Raw genomic sequence first — 19,582 nt, 5'->3', positions numbered from 1 at the left:
GTTCTAGGGACCTACTTCCCACAGGTCCATCATAGCCCATTTCTCATAGAGACCCAACCATTTATGTTTTTAGATCTTGCCAATAAATTGGTTGAGCCTGTTCTATCCTTGCTTCTCTCCACCGTATTAAAGTCACCTATTAGTAGCCACTCTCCTTCAATAGGGGAATCCCTAAGGTGCATCCTCAATTTGGCTCTATCCTTCACATTGCAGAGACCATATGTGTTTACTATGGTGATAGGTTGATATGCCCAAATGACTCTCATTCCTAGGCATCTCCCAGAGGGGTGATTAAGGACCATTTTGGGCTCTAGGTCATTGTCCACAATAGAGAGGACACCACTGAACCCATCCACTCCCTCTCCATAGAACACCAACTTCTTCCCCAATGCCTATTTTCTTATGCTGCGAGCATTCAGATTATGTTCTTGGATGGCCTATAAATTAACTTATTATCCTTTCTAATTTCTTCCTAGAGAAGGGCATGCTTCTTCTAGGTCTACAATCCTTTCACAATCCATGATTGGATAGCTAGCACTTCCATCATTGGGAGAGAGGGACAAATTCCTCCACATACAATCCTTGCCCCATTTCTCAACCCCTGAATCTAGGAGAGTCAAGAGGCTCTCCAGTAACCCGGGCTCCTTCACTTGAAGCGCTTCGAAGGGATTGTGGAGCGGGAGGACACAAGTCCCTCCCTTTAGTTAAGTCGGAGGGGGAGAGGAGACTTTCCCTTTCAAGGCTCCAATATCCTTCAATGATACGGATTCTCTTGCCATTGCCTTCACCCTTTTGATCCTCTTCATTCCTATGACTTGCACAGCCGACGAAGTTGATACTGTCAAAAGTTTAGGTGTAGAAGCATGAAACACAATCAGATTATCATTGCAAGGGCCTTCGGGGATTTACAGTTCCTTTCCACAGACTTCTCCTACAATTTGGTGGCTTCATTATCATGCATCATATCCTCTTTTCCCTCCTCTACTCCTGTCCCTATGTTACTCTACATTTGTTTCCCCTTCTCTTCCACAGTTGCTTCCTTCACAGGAACATGGTTGTCGAGCCCTACACTAGAATCTTGCATTCTAGGAAACGGTATTCCCATTACCCTTCATGGGGAAATCCTTGACAAAGTGTCCAAATCTATTACACTCAAAGCACGCCCCAAAGTATGCGCTGGAATTGAGCAGAACAATAATAAGCGGAGCTCCAACATGGATCACCATGCTCTTTGGTGGTGACTTAGAACCCTATACAAACTCAGCTAGAGGATTTTCCAAGTACCCTCTTGTTAGGGACAAACAAGGGGGTGCCCAGCTAGCTGGCAAGCAACCTAATGTTATCCAGAGCGAGCTAGGTAGACCCGCGAACTCGACCCAGATAGGATGTATCCCCTAGCGGGATTTCTCTGAGGAAAATACTCGTTCCCATGGTACTACAAACATAGTGGTTCTGTTAAATATCATGGGGAATTTATCCAGGATCTTTGACCTCCACTTGCTATGGCAGAGAATTCTAGAAGGCATTATAGGCTCGATCCACCATCCCTTTGTCGAAAAGCCCACTGCATTCTGCTTGGGAGCAAGTTCTTTTGTTCCCATTTGGCCCACATTCTAAATGTTTGTTTACTTCTTTAAGCTCATGTTCGAGCCGAGCTTGAGCATTCTTCATATTTTCTTGTCCTCCCTCATTTCATGCCTCAGCAGCTGTGACTTGAGCGCAGTTCGAGTGCGGACACATTAGAATGCTTGTGAATGAGATGCCTGGTCTGAGAGCATCAAATGATGTTGATCCCTTGTTCACATGTGTACAAATTGGCACACCCCCGTTGAGGGTCTTCACTTTCAAATTGATTCCTTGAGTAGTTTGGACTAGCTCTTTTTCTTTTTCTTTAACCAAGAGGACCTTGTCCTCTGAGAGAGCATTATTAATCATCTGGGTCGGGCAAGCTTGCGAGAGACTCCCCGTTCATTATGCTGTCATTTGAAGGCTGCGAAGTCATCTCTTTTGCTTCATCCATCGAAACAACTCCCTCCATCGTCGACATTTTTCTAGTTGCAAGCATTTGTGAAAACTTGATGATGTCTTCCTCCATGGGCAGGACCTCAGATTCCATTTTTAGCACCACTCTATGCAAACAAGAAAAGATGAGAAGGGCGTGGGGGGCATAAAGGGAGGAGGGGGGGGGGGGGGGGGGGGGAAAGGACAGGGAATCTTGAGAGCAAACAAGTTGAATAGGGGCAACAAAAAGCGATCAATATCTCTAAGTAAAGATATATTATTTTTTTATTTTTATTTTTTTTTTGGGGGGGGGGGGGGTTGCCTCAATGTCCACTATTGCATTGCCTCAGTGCTTAAAATTTACTCAAGTCATTGGCAATAGTGGACATTGAGGCAATGCAATAGTGTTGTGATGTACGATCTAGTAGTGGTCAACCAAGCGGATCAAAACGCTATTGTTGGATCCTAGCTTTTAGTAATCTTGTGCTCTGCTTCTTGCCATGGATGGAGGTGGCCAATTTACATCATCAATTGGAATGTTCTTGGCAGCCATGCCTCCAAAAGCTCTTGAAATTATCAAAGGATTTCTGATCTGGATATTCTTGAGTGCTCATAAACATAGTTCTTCTTACTCCTAGTACATCAACATATGTAGAGTTCAAAAAATTGTTTTTTTGTTCCACGTCATGGGTTTGTTTTATTTCTGTCAGCTGTTAGTTACTATTCTCTTAGAATTGTACGGATTATAGACAATGCCACATAGAAAGATGGTAAGACCTTCCATAAGTAGTCAATTTGGTTGAGTTCTTGTTGTCCCCACCATGATTGTTTTTGGAGGAAATTACACACATCCTAATGTTTTGTCTCTTCCATAGTTTTTACTCAGTCCGTTGTCAGTGGTTTGGGCTTGAGAGGGGGATTGTTAGGTTCAGCCCTCCTATTTGGTATAACCCATGGGAAGCTACCCTATCAAAGAATAGACGCACACCACCCTTTAGTATGGAGTTTGCGTGGTAAAAGGGATGCTTGGTATAGTTGGCCCTATTCTATATATATGTAAGATTCTTTGATTAATAAAAAAATAGCATAGCTTGGAGTTTTCTCTACTTAGAAGTCAATCAAGTCTCTGGCATTGCTCTTTTCTCTGCTCCCACTCTCATTCCTACCATGGCTAAGCTTTGCCTTCATCCACCATAGCCTTGTGCTAAAGAAACCTTTAAGAAAATTATTATACATGCAACTTCTATAGCAAGTTGTGCATTCAATGGCAATGATTGACACATTGACATTGAACATAAAATGGAAATGCCTAATTACTTATCATAGTCCTATATGATTGTTCATGTATTGATTGCAAGGAGATTGTAGAATATTGCACAAGGATTATACTTTTTGGGCAAAAGAAAAAGTGGACACCTCTATAGCTTTATAGCCCAAGAACACTAAAATTTCAACCACAACACCAAAAGGTATACCAAAACAACTCTTAGTAAACCTCAACCAAAAGGCCTATGCTCCCTTGAGAATTTACAAGCACACGCCCACCCAAAGAACCATAGCACATAGGAGAAAAACCCTATCAAAACACGGATTTACAACACATGCCGACCAATGCATATGATGACAAGGGCCTCCCCTATCACAATTGAACATCACAAACCCACAATTACAACATGAACTCCACAATTCAAAGATATATGCCCTCCCAATCTGTCTGCACACAATTTGCCACTAGGCTGCCATAGCCATAACCCTGTAGAGAACTAGTCATAACTTGAAGAGAATAACTCCAATTGGAGAACTTTAAAGCTTTAAAGAAAGCTTGAAAAATGAATGGCAAGAAATATGAAGATGATAAAAATTGATTCTACACTTCGCTATGAGAAAAATTGATGCAATCAGAGAGCTATCCTGGTACGACTACACGTAGATAAGGCAAGGTGAGGGCAAGAAATTGCATCCAAAAGCATCAAGGAGGCACAACAAGCTAAAACCTGAAAATTTTTGAACTTTGGTTGAACTTTTTTAAGTTTTTACATGAATTTTAGTTATATACAAGTCACACTTCAAAAAACTCACTAGCAAGCACATACAGTAACCCGATAGCTGGTCCTACCCTAGCAGCTTGCCTTACATGTACATGTTCTTGCTAAAGCAAGCTAAAAAAACCCACAAAAATAAATCTCACACACCCTTTTGACATCAGGCATTATGTCCATATGTACAAATTTACAAAAAATGGGGTGTCGAAAATGCGCCCAACATAATTTGCAACACCTTAGGCTGCTAGATCATTCACGATCAGCAACAAAAAAGAGATCATGTACACCGCATGAGGAAGTCTTCATTTCATCATCATTATCCACATGATCAAAAAAATTCTCTAAAGAAGGATCATCCTCAATTATAGTCATCAACCTTGCAATATACTTCTTCAACCTGTAGCCATTCATACGTGCTTTAATGTGGAGTACCATCGAAGTTAGCAAGCTGATACGTGCCATTTGGAAACCTGTTTAAGACCAAGAAAGGACCTTTCCACTTGATTTGAAACTTCTTCTGAAAAATGCTATCAAGATTACTATTGTAACGAAGCACCATGTCACCCTTATAGGTGCCTTGTCCTTCACCTTCTCATTTTCTTTTGCTTGATTGTTCTTCAAGACCTGCTCATAATGCTCAAAATCCAACAACCTATCTAATTGTACACATTGCAAATATAGAAGCCTCTCCTTGAGTGCATCATTAGTCTCTTCTTCAAGCTTTAGAATCAACTTCAAAGCTGGTATCTCCACCTCAATAGGAAAAAAAACTAGATGGAAGGTAGAGAAACCAGTACATGATTTAATGGCATTCCTGTAAGCCCATAGAGCACAAGGTAGCTCTAAAACCCAAATCTTCACATTGTTTCTTTCATCTTTGTAAGTATCCTTATGAGTTCTCCATTAAACCTCTCATTCATTCTATTGCATTGTGGATAATATGGAGTAGTAAACCTGCAATGCACATGAAGCTTCTTACATAGATAGTCCACCAACTCTCCCCTGAAGCCTCAACACTTGTCAAAAAGTAACTCCATTGGCATGCCAAATTTGTAGCAAATATATTCATATAAAAATTTGGAAAACATCTTTATTCATGATTTGCTTAACAGCTTTGGCTTTGGCCCACCTGGATAGATAGTCAACAGCAGTAAGTATGTAGCATTTTCCTCTAGTTGTCATAGGTAGAGGACCTATTTCATCAATACTCCACTTCTCAAACACATCCTAAGCCACAATGGTGCCTCTAATTTTTTATTTGAGAACCCTATTTTCCATGCTTTGGCACCAATGATGAACATCACGTTGAATGCTTTGCCACACATACCCCTCCTGCAAGATTTTATGCAAAGTGACCACCATAAGAACCCTCATGATTCTCCTCTAAGATTCTGTAAATTTCCTCTTTCCAAGGCACTCTTCTCATCACAAGATCAGCCCCTTTCATATACAAGGCATCACCAAGTAGCACATACCTTTTGGCACGACGAAGGAAGGTGTACTGCTTAAATTGATTTCTCCAAAGCATACCTGTTTGTAGAAACTCTTCTTCCCTCTCCAAAGCTTCCCTTCCCAAATAAAGATGAGAATCAGTCCTTATCATATACAATTAGCCAATTGAATCTTATGCTACACCATGTGCTTCTTAATTTTGAGACCTATCCATGTTCCTTAAACTCCAAGCTTCAAAACGCTTAAGCAGATTCTTAACTTAAAACACATATTTTTCAGCCTTGGGTTCTTACTTCGCCACATCTCAAGTACTTACTTAACCACCAAAAGAGCATCACCTCTTACCCTCACATGATGGATGCCAAGCCCAAGGCAAAGGTTGAGTCCTTTTTTGAAAGTAGCATACTCAGCTCCATTATTGCTTTGTGCTGCAAGCTTCAAACTCCTTCTAGTTACCAAAGCACCTTGAGGATTATAAATTACAACACCTCCTAAAGCCTCACCATGCGCTTTCCTATAAGATCCATCAAAAAACAATAGATAGGTATTGTCTATGTCATGAGATTTTCTGTGTCGCTTCTTCATTGTATCCTCCTTAACAAGAAGAGAGATTTCCTTATAAGTAAGAAAATCAGCCAATGTAGCCCTTGTACTCTCCTCAACAAGAAAAGAGAATCGAAATTCCTATAGCTCCACAATCCACTTCATGAGCCTCTTTGACAAAGTAGGGCTCTTCACCAATTGAGGTAGAAGATTGTAGCTAGTGATAAATGTGAATGGTTTGGGGAGAAGGTAGTGCCTAAACCTTCTACATGCATAAATCACACTCACTATGATGATGTCAACCTCAATATAGCTTCTTTCCACCTCTAGCTTCACCCTGCTAGCACAATAGATATGCTTCATGTAGTGGGAGTTGTTACCTCGGCATGGCTTCGGTAGAATAATCACCTACTGATGGATTCACATAAATTTTTTTATCCCAATTAGGAGCTTGCATAGTAGGAAGAGAACCAAGAACCTCTTCGATACCTTGGAAAACCTCTTCACATTCATTTGTCCCTTGTAGAGGATCCAACCTTGCTACTTATTGTAGAGGATAAAGAAGTTGAGAGGACAAAGGAATGAGTCTTGACATATACTTCACCTTTTGAATAAAGGTAGCAATTTTCTTTGTATCTTTAGGTGATGGGAGGATCACCATAGTCTTCACTTTGTCAGGATCCGCTTCGATCCCATTCTCAGAGATCATATGCTCCAGAAACTTCACACTTGGTTGAGCAAGATGACACTTCTTTGGGTTGAGTTCACCTCCACTTTCATCATATTGCTTCAATTTCATCCCATGCATTGCACAATGATCCTTTCTAGAGATATAAGCACAAAATTCATCAATAAGATCCTTCACAAACTTGCCAAGAAAGGGAAAGAGCACGTTATTGACGCACTTTTGGTACCACACACAGCCATTCATAAGACCAAAAGGAAGCACACTATAACAAAAGAATCCCCATGGTGTGATAAATGTTGTCTTCTTTTGATCTTTTAAATCCAAGGTGATCTAAAAATATCTAGAGAATCCATCACATACACTATACCTCTCATTCCCTCTGACGGGAGCAAAGTGAGATACGAACCCCGATGGCCTCTAAAACGCCAGGAGCCGATGGCACGCCTCGAGCCGGTCACGATAAAGCGAACATGGGGCACCACCTAGCTTTGAGCGGCTAGGACGCAGACCACGGTGATGTGAACACAGCAAACTTACACACACACACACACACACACACACACACACACACACACACACACACACACACACACACACACAGAGAGAGAGAGAGAGAGAGAGAGAGAGAGAGAGAGATTGACAAATGATGAAAACCCTCGAGGGTGTGAGGGAGAATTATTTCTTGCAGTATTTACAATGACCTTCCTTCCGACGAGGTGGCACACCGTGGTGATAGAGAGGTAGGGAGAAGAGATGGTGAATCTACTTGGTGCGTTCTCTAAAGACGACTCGATGATGTGAAACTTGCTACCAAGAAGGTGTGTGTGTGTGTGTGTGTGTGTGTGTGTGTGTGTGTGTGCATCGACCATTGGAGTCGAGAGGTGGACGTAGATCCCTTCACATGGTGCAATTCCCAAAACAAACCATCACACAAGTCCCCTCCCCGTAATGCCAATAGTGTCAATTCCTCCCACTAAAACTCTACCAAGTGCTGACCTCTCATGAACCGCCCCCCCCCCCCCGATAGTGACCTCTCAGTGCCCTTTCATAGGTGTTGGCTGCTTGGATTAAGGTAATCCTGGTTTGATTAATCGGAGAGACAAAGCAAGGCGGTGGGCCCAGTGTGGTTGACCCTTGCTTTGTCTTGGGAGTTATTAAAAATGAAAACCTCTAGGTGGGCCTTTGTGACCATCACCTAGAGAGAGGGAATTTACAATTGGGAATTTTAAAAGGCTTGGGTGAAAACTGGAAAATGATGATGATAATCTATGGCTTACTAAAAATGGTGTCATGGTTGCGTGATGCCGGTGAATGGCAGCTTGTCGGTGCATCGGTGTAGTGCATATGTCTTTTCGGGGTTGGCCGGGCCATGCCTTCGGCGCCTTTTTTCTTTTTGTTGTTGGTGTCGCGTGATCCGAGTTGTCCTCCTTTCTTTTGTCGATGTCGATGGCGTTTAGTTTCTTCTTCTTCTTTTGTATTTTTTTGGTGCGTGTGTATGTATGGGTGTTAGAAAATAAGACGTACCTAAATAGATTTTTGAGTAGATTACTTAATGGAGAGAGATAGATTTCACACACAATAGATTATAGAGTAGAGAGAGAGAGAGAGAGAGTACACACGATATACGTGGTTCACCCAATGTGGGCTACGTCCACGGGAAAGCAGCCACTCAATGGCTTTAGCACTTCAAAAGAAGAAGTAGTTTACAAAGGGATTAAACTCTTGATAGAGCTCCCGCCTTGCTTCACTCTCACCACCTCACACTCACCTTGTTGCATCAACTTCACACTATGAAATGTGTGTAGAAATGGCCTCCTTTTATAGGCCAAAAGGGTTGCCCTCTCTTATGAGAGACAGCCATGTGTAGCCGCCCTTGTGCGAATAAGTCCAAATCAGACCCTCCAATCCGCCCATGTGTGGCCGCCCTTGAGAAGACAAGTCCGCTTTTGAATTCGGCCACCGGCCACCGGCCATTGACTTCCGACCACCGGCCACCGGCCATTGACTTCCGACCACCGGCCATCGGCCATTGACTACCGGCCACCGGCCAACTGACCGGTTGTTTTCCAACCACTTTCCGACCGCCGTCCGGCCATAATATTCCGGCGAAAAAAAAGTCTCGGGCGCCTCCGTCCCCGAGGCCTCTAAAGTTGCCCCTAATTCTTGTCCGTGAAAATTTTGGTTTCCGGTGAGTGCGTATGAAGTGATATCTCACCTCAATGTGCTTTGTCCTTGAATGAAAGGCTGAGTTCTTCGCAAGATGGATAGCGCTTTGGCTATTACTGTACAAGACACAATTGTCTTGTTTGAATCCAAGCTCTTCTAAGAATTTGTGAAGCCACAGAATTTCTTTGCTTGCCTCCGTCATTGCTACATACTCTGCTTCCGTGGTAGAAAGTGAAACCACTTTCTGCAGCTTTGAAGCCTAGCTTATTGCTGTGCCTCCAACCGTGAACACATAGCCATTAGTGCTCCTTCGAGTATCTTTGTCACCTGCCATATCTGCATCAGCATACCCTTCTAGAAAAATATCAGTTCCTCCAAAATACAAAGCATTTGTTGTTGTCCCTTTTAGATACCTAAGTATCCACTTCACAGCTTGCCAATGCTCTTTACCTGGGTTGTCCATGAACCTACTCACAACTCCCACTGCATGTGCAATGTCTGGCCTTGTCCAGACCATAGCATACATTAGAGAACCTACCGCTGCAGCATATGGAACTTTAGACATATAGGCTATCTCCTCTTGTGTCTTTGGACACATATCCTTCGTTAGTTTAAAATGACCAGCCAAAGGTGTAGAAACTGGTTTTGCATTTTGCATTGCAAACCTTTCTAGTACCTTCATGATGTTATCTTCTTGAGATAGCTTTATTGTCTTCTTCGTCCTGTCCCTTGATATTTTCATACCAAGTATCCTCTTTGCAGCACCTAAATCTTTCATTGAAAAAGATTTGGACAGCTCCTCTTTTAGGTCTTTGATGTCCTGCATGTTAGCACTTGCAATCAACATGTCATCAACATACAACATTAGGATGATGAATTTCCCATCTCCCAAATTCTTCGTGTAGACGCAGTGATCCGAGTTGCATCTTGTGAATCCATGATCCAACATCCATCGATCAAACTTCAAGTACCATTGTCTTGATGCTTGCTTTAAACCATACAAGCTCTTCTTTAATCTGCAAACCATTTTCTCCTTACCTTTTACTTCATACCCCTTTGGTTGAAGCATGTAGATTTCCTCCTCTAAGTCACTGTGAGGGAATGCCGTATTTATATCCATTTGCTCGAGATTTAGATCATGAACATCCACAAGGTTTAAGACAAGCCTAATTGAGTTCATTTTTACAACAGAAGAAAATATTTCATTGAAGTCGATACCTTTCTTTTGAGAAAAACCTTTTACCACAAGCATAGACTTGTACCTTTTCTTCCCACCTTCTTCTTCCTTCAGCTTGTACACCCATTTGTTTTGAAGTGCCCGCTTACCTTTAGGCAACTCAACCAACTCCCATGTTTGGTTGCAATGTAGTGAGTCCATCTCCACTTGCATGCTCTTCGTCCATTCTTCTTTGGATTCATGTTGCATAGCTTCTTCGTATGATTCCGGCTCTCCAGAATCTGAGATCAAGAGATGGTTGAAGGAAGGAACAAACCTTTCTGGAGGTCTACTTGCTCTTGTAGATCTTCGGAGAATAGGTTGAGGCTCCTCATTTGGTTGACATTGTTGCACATTGTCACCGTTTGCAGTCCTTGAGTCTTCACCGTCCTCAAGCTCCATGTACTCATCACCTGTTTCTTTTGTTTGTTTTCTTTCCAAGTAATCTTTGTACATATTTTGTTCGTTAAAAATTACATCCCTACTCCTTAAGATTTTACCATCTTCAGGATTCCATAGGCCATACCCAAAGTCTCCTTCTCCATAGCCAATGAAGAAACACTTTTTGGACTTTGCATCTAGCTTTGATCTTAGGCTTCTATCTATGTGCATGAAAGACTCACACCCAAACACTTTGAGAAATGCATAATTCACCGGTTTACCTGTCCATGCCTCTTTTGGAACTCCCCCATCCAATTCCGTTGAGGGTGACCGATTGATTAAGTACACAAATGTACTTACAGCTTCCGCCCAAAGCTCAAGCGGTAGTCTTGCATGTAGCCGCATGCTTCGTGCTCGTTCCATGATTGTCCTGTTCATCCTTTCCGAAATCCCATTTTGTTGAGGTGTCCTTGGGGTTGTCCTTTGACTCCGAATGCCATTGCTAGCACAAAAGCTTTCAAAAGCTTGGCTGCAATATTCGCCTCCATTGTCGGATCTGAGGCATTTAACCTTGGTACCTGTTTCATTCTCCACAAAGGCTTTCCACCTTTGAAATATGGAAAATACATCGGATTTATTCTTCATGACATAAACCCATGTTTTTCTAGTCGCATCGTCTATGAATGTTACATAGTACAATGAGCCACCAAGTGATGGTGTACTTGCAGGACCCCAAACATCAGAATGAACCAACTCAAGTTTTTTATTTTTTCTTTCATTTCCTGATTTTTGAAACTTTACCCTCTTTTGTTTACCATAAACACAATCTTCACAGAACTCTAAGTCCACTTCTTTCAAACCTGGTAGAAGCTTCTTTGTTTGAAGGATTTGCATTCCTTTGGCACTCATATGCCCAAGTCGGAAGTGCCACACCGCACTGTCAACTTCTGTATTTGCTGCACAAGATGAAGGTTGCGTGCTAACAGTACACAAGTAAAGTGTACCGACTTTTTCACCCTTGGCAACCACCAAAGATCCCTTTGAGATCTTCCACCGTTTGTTTCCGAATGCAATGTTGTGACCTTCATCGTCCAATTGTCCTGTAGAGATCAATTTTTTGCGAAGAGAAGGAACATGCCTAACATCTTTAAGCTTCCATTCATTTCCGTTAGCAGTTTTGATAGAAACTGTACCTTTGCCGACAATCTCACAAGCTTCATCATCTCCCAAGTATACATACCCAAAATTACCTTTGGTGTAGTCTTGAAAATGTTGCTTGTGTGGTGTCGCATGGAATGAAGACCCGGAATCTAATATCCAGGAATTAGACACATTGTCTAATGAGAGAATTAGAGCTTCTTGCTCTACTTTACGTGCCACATTGGCCTCCGATGTTGTCTTGTTGTCTTGAGACTCCGTCTCCTTCTTCTTCTTGGACCAGCAATCCTTCTTGACGTGGCCCTTCTTGCCGTAGTTCCAACATTCAAGAATTGACTTTGTGCCTGACTTGCTCCACCTTGAGCGATCACGACCCTTTTGGTTTTTGAACCTCTCCTTAGGCCTTCCTCTTGTTTCCACTGATAGTGCAGCACTTGATGATTCTCCTGTGCTTCTCCTTCGCATTTCCTCGCTTAGGAGAACACCCACAACATCATCAAACTTAAGAGTATTTGTGCCAGAGATAGAATTACTTACAGCCATCACAAGGTTGTCCCAACTATCCGGTAGAGATGATAGTATAAGGAGAGCTCGCACTTCGTCATCGAAATTGATTTTCACTGATCGAAGTTGACTTATGTTTGGGTTAAAGTCATTTAGGTGTTCTGCAACTGAACCATTCTCTGCCATCTTTAGATTGAACAAGCGCTTCATAAGAAATACCTTATTGGATGCCGATGGTTTCTCGTAGAAGTCGTCAAGTGACTTCATCAAGTCCTCCGTGGTCTTCATCTCCGAAACATTGAAGGCCACCGTTGACGCCAAGCTTAACCGGATTGTTCCCAGTGCCTTTAGATCAAGGACAATTCGATCAAGGACAATCCATGCTTCATCTGCCATTGTTGCGGGCTTCTTCGCAAGACCGCCTAGTGGCAAATAGAGGTCCTTCTGGTAGAGATAGTCTTCAATCTGCATCTTCCAATGTTGGTAGTTTTTTACGTTGAACTTCTCAATCTTGAGCTTCCCTTCCTCCGCCATAACTCCCACTCAATTCAAGGAATCCTTTCCTTGAGATAATTTAGCTACGACCAAACCTTGCTCTGATACCAGTTGTTAGGAAATAAGACGTAGCTAAATAGATATTTGAGTAGATTACTTAATGGAGAGAGATAGATTTCACACACAAGAGATTATAGAGTAGAGAGAGAGAGAGAGAGTACACACGATATACGTGGTTCACCCAATGTGGGCTATGTCCACGGGAAAGCAACCACTCAATGGCTTTAGCACTTCAAAAGAAGAAGTAGTTTACAAAGGGATTAAACTCTTGATAGAGCTCCCGCCTTGCTTCACTCTCACCACCTCACACTCACCTTGTTGCATCAACTTCACACTATGAAATGTGTGTAGAAATGGCCTCCTTTTATAGGCCAAAAGGGTTGCCCTCTCTTATGAGAGACAGCCATGTGTAGTCACCCTTGTGCGAATAAGTCCAAATCGGACCCTCCAATCCGCCCATGTGTGGCCGCCCTTGAGAAGACAAGTCCGCTTTTGAATTCGGCCACCGGCCACCGGCCATTGACTTCCGATCACCGGCCACCGGCCAATCGACCAATTGTTTTCCGACCACTTTCCGGCCGTCGTCCGGCCATAATATTCCGGCGAACAAAAAAGTCTCGGGGGCCTCCGCCCCCGAGGCCTCTAAAGTTGCCCCTGATTCTTGTCCGTGAAAATTTTGGTTTCCGGTGAGTGATTTTCCTTCACGCACGATGGCTTCTCCTCATAATGGGGGCCTTACAAATGTGCGCTTTTACCACAGAAAATTACAAGGGTAAATCAGGCTCCATACTTAACAATGGGTGCATGTGGGTAGGCGTGTGTGTATATGTATGAGTGCGTAAGCATGAGTGTGTGTGTGTGTGTATTTGTATATGTATATGTATGTGTGCGTATGCGTGCGTGGGAACGGGGTTCTGTGTGGTTATAGTATATATATATATATATATATATATATATATATATATATATATATATATATATATATATATATATATATATATGTATGTATGCATGCATGTATGTATGTATGTATATATATATGTATGTATATATCTTTTTTTTTTTTTTTGGCGATGCTATGGCGACGCAGAGGTGGAGGGATGGTAAGGTGAATGGGGTGAGAGAGGGGTGCGTGCGCTCGGGTGTGTGTGTGTGGGTGTGTGTGTGTGTGTGTGCATGTGTGCTGTGTGGGCGCGAGCTCTGTGTGTGCCTTCGGGCTGCGGAGGGGTGAGCGTGACAGAGAATGGGGCCTACCTACGGCATGTGCGCACAGAGCGCGAGGGAGAGAGGGGGTGAGTGTTGGAGAAGGGGGAGGGGGTATGAGAGGATGGGGGGGGGGGGGGGGGGGGGGGGGGGGGGATGGTGTTCACAGCGTCCGCGAGGGCCGGGGAGAGAACGCGTGACAGAGAGCGGGGGGGGGGGAGCTGCCGGGAAGGGGGGGGGGAATAGTCAACGAGAGAGAGAGAGAGAGAGAGAGAGAGAGAGAGAGAGAGAGAGAGAGAGAGAGAGAGAGAGAGAGAGAGAGAGAGAGAGAGAGAGAGAGAGAGAGAGAGAGGAGGGGGGTGAGTTAAGAGAGAATAAGGGGGGTCCCACCATGGGAGTAAGAGAGAGGGACAACAAGAGGTGAGGTGGTGAGGGGATAAGGGAGGGAGGGTAGAGAATAGAGAGAGAGAGAGAGAGAGAGAGAGAGAGAGAGAGAGTGAGTGTGAGAGAGATAGAGGGGGAGAGAGTGTGGCTTCCCGTAAGGCCTGCGGGGCCGCTCCTAAGGGAGAGAGAGAGAGAGAGAGGAACTTAGAGCTAGGTGAAGGTAGGGGAGGGGTGGAATATGAGGTGGTCCGTCATGGTTAGGAAGAAACAAGGGGGGGGATATAAGGTCAGTGGAATGTGGACGGGGGGGGGGGGGGGGGGGGAATTGGGGATAGGCGGCCCGCCGGGGCTGGGGTGTGGACAAGCAAAGAGAGAGAGAGAGAGAGAGAGAGAGAGAGAGAGAGAGAGAGAGAGAGAGAGAGAGAGAATATTTGAAAGAGAGAGAGGGAGAATATACAATATCTATGGCGGCCCGCCGGAGGGTGTGACAGAGGCATAGGTGTCTCATGTGTCCACCGGGCCGGGTGATGCAGCGACAGAGTAGGAGAGAGAGAGAATATTTGCGGAGCCGAGCAGTAGGAGAGAGAGTGATTCGTCTTCTGGTGATGGAGGGTGTGTAGCCTTAATTGGCGGCACCCCGCTAGTGGTTATCCTTAAGGGGGGGGGGGGGGTATGTTGAATGGTCAAGAGCCTTTTTTGTTTTTTGTTTTTCTCTCTTTTGGTAACAAGCCTTCCCTTCCTTAGGGTGTGGTTCTCACGGTCATGGTTTCGAAAACCGACCGTCATTAGCCCTCCCATCTGGCTAGAGGCATTCATGCTTCTAGCCCTTCCTCTGCATCTTTAGTTGTGGAGTTAGAGGGTTCTCCCTCTTCTGGAATGTCTAGCTTGAAGTCTGGATCAAACCTAAGAAAATACCTTTTCAGTCTCCATCCATTGACTCTAGTCGTGTGAATTCTCCCATCTGCTTCCATCAGCTTATAGATGCCGTTGTCATAGCACCTTTTGACAATGAATGGTCCTTCTCATCTGGTTTGAAATTTCTTGTCCTTCCTGGTGTAAAATCTGTTGTCGTATCTCAGCACTAACATACCCTTTTCCAGGCCCTTTTCTTTAAGCCCTTGATTGAAGGTGAGCCGGCGTCGTTCTGCGTGCGCTGCATAGTGATTGATTGCTTCTTCCCTATCTAGTTGGAGCCTCTCGAGATCCAGGATGTGGTTTCGGAGATTTATAATTGGGCATTGTATCTGGCTAGCCAAGACTCTTAAGCTGGCTATCTGTACCTCAATGGGTAGAATTGCCTCCTTCCCATAAACTAGATGGAAAGGGGTGAAACCTAGTGATGTTCGGAACGTTGTTCTGTAGGCCCACAGAGCTGCCATGAGATTTTTATCCCAGTCTCCTGTGCGATTGTTCACTTGTTTTGTGATGATTTTGCAAATCATTCCGTTTACCTTTTCTACTAGGCCATTACACTATGGATAGTATGGTGTGGAATGTCGACGTGTGATGCCAAAACTTCTTCATCAGTTCTCTCACCAGATCGCCTCTGAAACGTGGTCCCCTATCTGATATTATCTCTAGAGGAGTGCCAAAATGGCAACAGATGTGCTAAAAAATGAACTTTGCTACCTCTTGGGCTGTAATACGGGTGGTGGCTGTTGCTTCTGCCCATCGAGTCATGTAGTCTACACCCACTATAATGTACAGTTTACCTGATTGGGCCCTTGGTAAAGGACCAATTGCATCTATTCCCCATTTCTCAAATGGACCATATGAAATGATAGGAGTTTGTGGCTCATAGGTTAATGTGCGATCACTGGCCACTTGACAAGCCTTGCATGTTTTACACCAATGGTGTACATCCCTGTTCAAACTAGGCCAAGAGTATCCTGCTTGTAGAATCTTCCTACTAGTGATATCTAGAGCAAAATGACCGCCGCAGACGCCATCATGGCAACTTGAAATTACCTCTGTGATCTCACTAGAGGTTGGCACTCGCTTGAGAATCTGATCCTTGCCCTTACAATACAAGTGGTCGTTTACAAGGCGGTATCTGGTAGCCTTCCTTACCAGCCACTGTTTCTGGCCTTTGGTGTACCCTTCTGAACATTCTCCTGTATCTAGAAAGTTAATGATATCTGGCATAGCATCACTACCTTGAAAGAGGGGTAGTTTCAGTTTGATTGCTCCTACGGGAACGTCCTGTATTCTTTCTTTGGCTAGAGCATCTGCCTCCTGATTTTCTACTATGGGGACATGAAATAGTTTCACTGCTTCAAACTTCCTTAGAAGATCCTTAATTTGGCGTAGTTGACCAAGTAAAACTTGATTTTTACAAACCCAAGTGCCGTTTATCTGCCTTATCAAAAGCAAAGCATCGCCAAACACATTTAGGTGCTGAATTCCTTGTGAAATACATTGTTCCAACCCAATAATTAGGGATGCATATTCTGCTTCGTTGTTGGAGTGGGAGTGTAATAACTGCCCGATGGAGAATACTCTTTCTTGTTGCTCATTGAAAATGACTATGCCAACTGCAGACTGGTCCACGGTTCTTTTGTATGCTCCATCAAAGAATAGAGAGTGAGCTCTTTCTAGCTTAGGACTTTCTACCATTGGTGTTTCTTCTTTTGCTTCCATGTTGACCTTCAGTTTCTTCTCATAATGGTGATGAGTAAGAATTCCCGCTAAACTAGCCCTGGTGGAGTTTTCTACTTGCATGGTGTAGTCAAACTCTTGTAATCTCACTAGGCATTTAGAGATCCTAGATGAGACATCCATGTGTCGCATTACATATGGGAAAACCTCCTCTATTGTCAGGATTACAAAGGGTCTAGGCAGAAGATAGGAGCCGAACTTTGTGGTAGCAAACATTAGTGCAAGAACCATGTGTTCTACTTCGGTAAATCCCTTTTCTGACGGGGTCATGACACGAATAGAGAAGTAAATATGATGCATGAAAGAAGTTTGGGGGTCCTTTTGCATTAGCACGGCTCCAAGTGTATCACTTCCCACACTAGGGTTCACATAAAATGGCTCGTCTCACTTAGGGGGTGAAATGGTGGGAAGCTTAGCTAGGATTTGCTTCACCTCGGTAAATTGGTGCTCATTTAATTCTTCACTCCATGAGAAGACATCCCTCTGGGTGATTTGTTGTAGAGGGAGGACCACTTGAGATAGCAAGTGAATGAACCTGCTTAATTATCTTACCTTCTGAAGGAAAGAAACCAACTGCTTAGCGGTGGTGGGTGACGACAAAGATACCAGGGCTTGAATCTTGCTAGGGTCAGCCTCAATCCCTTTTGCTGAGCTGACATGGCCAAGGAGAGTGACTTTGCTTTCACCAATGTGACACTTATCCACGTTGACCTGGCCACCTAAGGTTTGCAGCCTGGTTAAGCCATCATAGACTTTGCTTAAATGGAGGGCTCGTGAACTATAGATGCAAAAATCATCTATGAAAACCCGTATTGACGTTCCAAAGTAGGGTTGAAAAACAAAGGTCACATAGCGCTGAAATGTGGCCGGAGCGTTAGTGAGGCCAAAAGGCATCACTCTGTAAGGAAAGCATCCCCAAGGTGTGATGAAGGTTGTCTTCTTCTGGTCTTCTTCCGCAATGCTAATCTGGAAGTATCCTGAGTAGCCATCACACACTGTGTATCGTTCGTGACCCGCCACTTCATTGAGAATTTCATCCTGGAATGGGAGGGGAAAGTGATCCCTCTTCGTGGCTGCATTGATAGGTTTATAGTCCACACAGACTCTCCACTTGCCATTCTTCTTTGGTGTGACTACTACTGGAGAGACCCATTCTGAGTCTTCGACAGGGTAGATGAAACCTGTCTATAACAAACTTCTCACTTCTTTAAGTAGTGCCTCTTGTTGGATTACTCCAAGTCTTTTGAGCCTTTGCACCACGGGTTTACTGCCTTCCTTGAGTTTTATGTGGTGTTGTACTACTGTGATTCCTGTGATCTTGTCATAGCCATCAATGAATAGTGTAGTGAAATTACCTAGCATGGAGACATATTCCTTCCTTTATTCATCGATTAACTCATTTGAGAGCATCCTTTGTAATTTACCTGCATCCTCTAAGGACTGCGTACCTAATGGTTCCTCTTGGTTTGTCGGGGGCGTTTCAGATTGTGTCAATCTTTTTGGGTCTTTAAGAATGACCCCCATCACTTCAATGCTATTGTCACTCCCGTCAGTGGTGGTTGTCTCTTCTCCTGAGGTAGACGAATAGTCGGTGGTGGACTCATCTTCTGAGGCCTCCAAGATCATGTTGCATTGCTTCCCAGTCCTCATATTGTAGAATATGGACTTCCCTTTAGCGTCCTTCATCTGAATCATTCCGGTGCTCCAGTATTGCTTAGCTTCCATAGCCATGAGCCAGGGTCTCCCAAGAATGATAGGGTAGCCCTCCCCTTTGTGTGGCATGACAAAGATGTCTACCTCCACTTTTGTATTGAATGCTTTTAGTTTGACCGCATTCACAATGCCTTACGCATTTCACTCTTACACTGTTTGCCATTTTGGCTCGACAGGATGCCGGCCTACTCACCTCTAGACCTAGATGGTGCATCATTTTTTCACTCATGACGCATATTTGCGCGCCACCATCTATGTAGACGTTTGAGATTCGTTGCCCCTTGATGTGGGCATCCATAGTTGGTAGGATGTCGTTGAGATCCCTTCCAGAGATAGCCCCAGCTATCCTTGGTCTTGATTTCCTGGTACTCACCATTTTTGTCCATTGCCTCCTCATTCTTGGTGCACAGTGGAGTAATTGGGGCCAAGTTATCTTCGGGCCCTGCATCAACACATCCTGAACTAAGTCATAGGGTTTTGCATACTCACCTAGTGAGAAATCCACAATGTCTATCTTTCGTCGCGGCTTAGCTGCTTGCTTGCTAGACTCGGCCTTCCCTTTCATTTTCTCTTCTCTTTGAGAGGCTTCCTCGTGACTGGCACGCTTCACTCCCATAGCATCCACTTCTTCTACCTTTGCTTTCCCTTTGTGCTTCTCTCGAACTGATTCTTCTACCTTTTGCTTCCCTTTAGCCTCTAAGCTAATAACACTCAACGGCCTGGTTTACAGCAGGTGGTGGGGGTAGTGGTGGAATAAGAGGTTGTGGTGGTGGTTGTTGTTGTGTAGGTGATCGAAGGATTTGGACCGGTGGGATTAACCCTAGTTGCCTGGGTGGTGGTGGTCTTGGCGGAGAATCTGATTTTGTCTCCCCCCTCTATTGAAATTCTGCCTCCTTGGATGTGGGCAATAGTACATAC

The sequence above is a fragment of the Adiantum capillus-veneris genome, chromosome 17 (assembly GCF_014529385.1).
Source record: "Adiantum capillus-veneris isolate H3 chromosome 17, ASM1452938v2, whole genome shotgun sequence".
In the NCBI taxonomy this organism is placed as follows: domain Eukaryota; kingdom Viridiplantae; phylum Streptophyta; class Polypodiopsida; order Polypodiales; family Pteridaceae; genus Adiantum; species Adiantum capillus-veneris.
Note: the sequence above shows the minus strand (reverse complement) of the source record.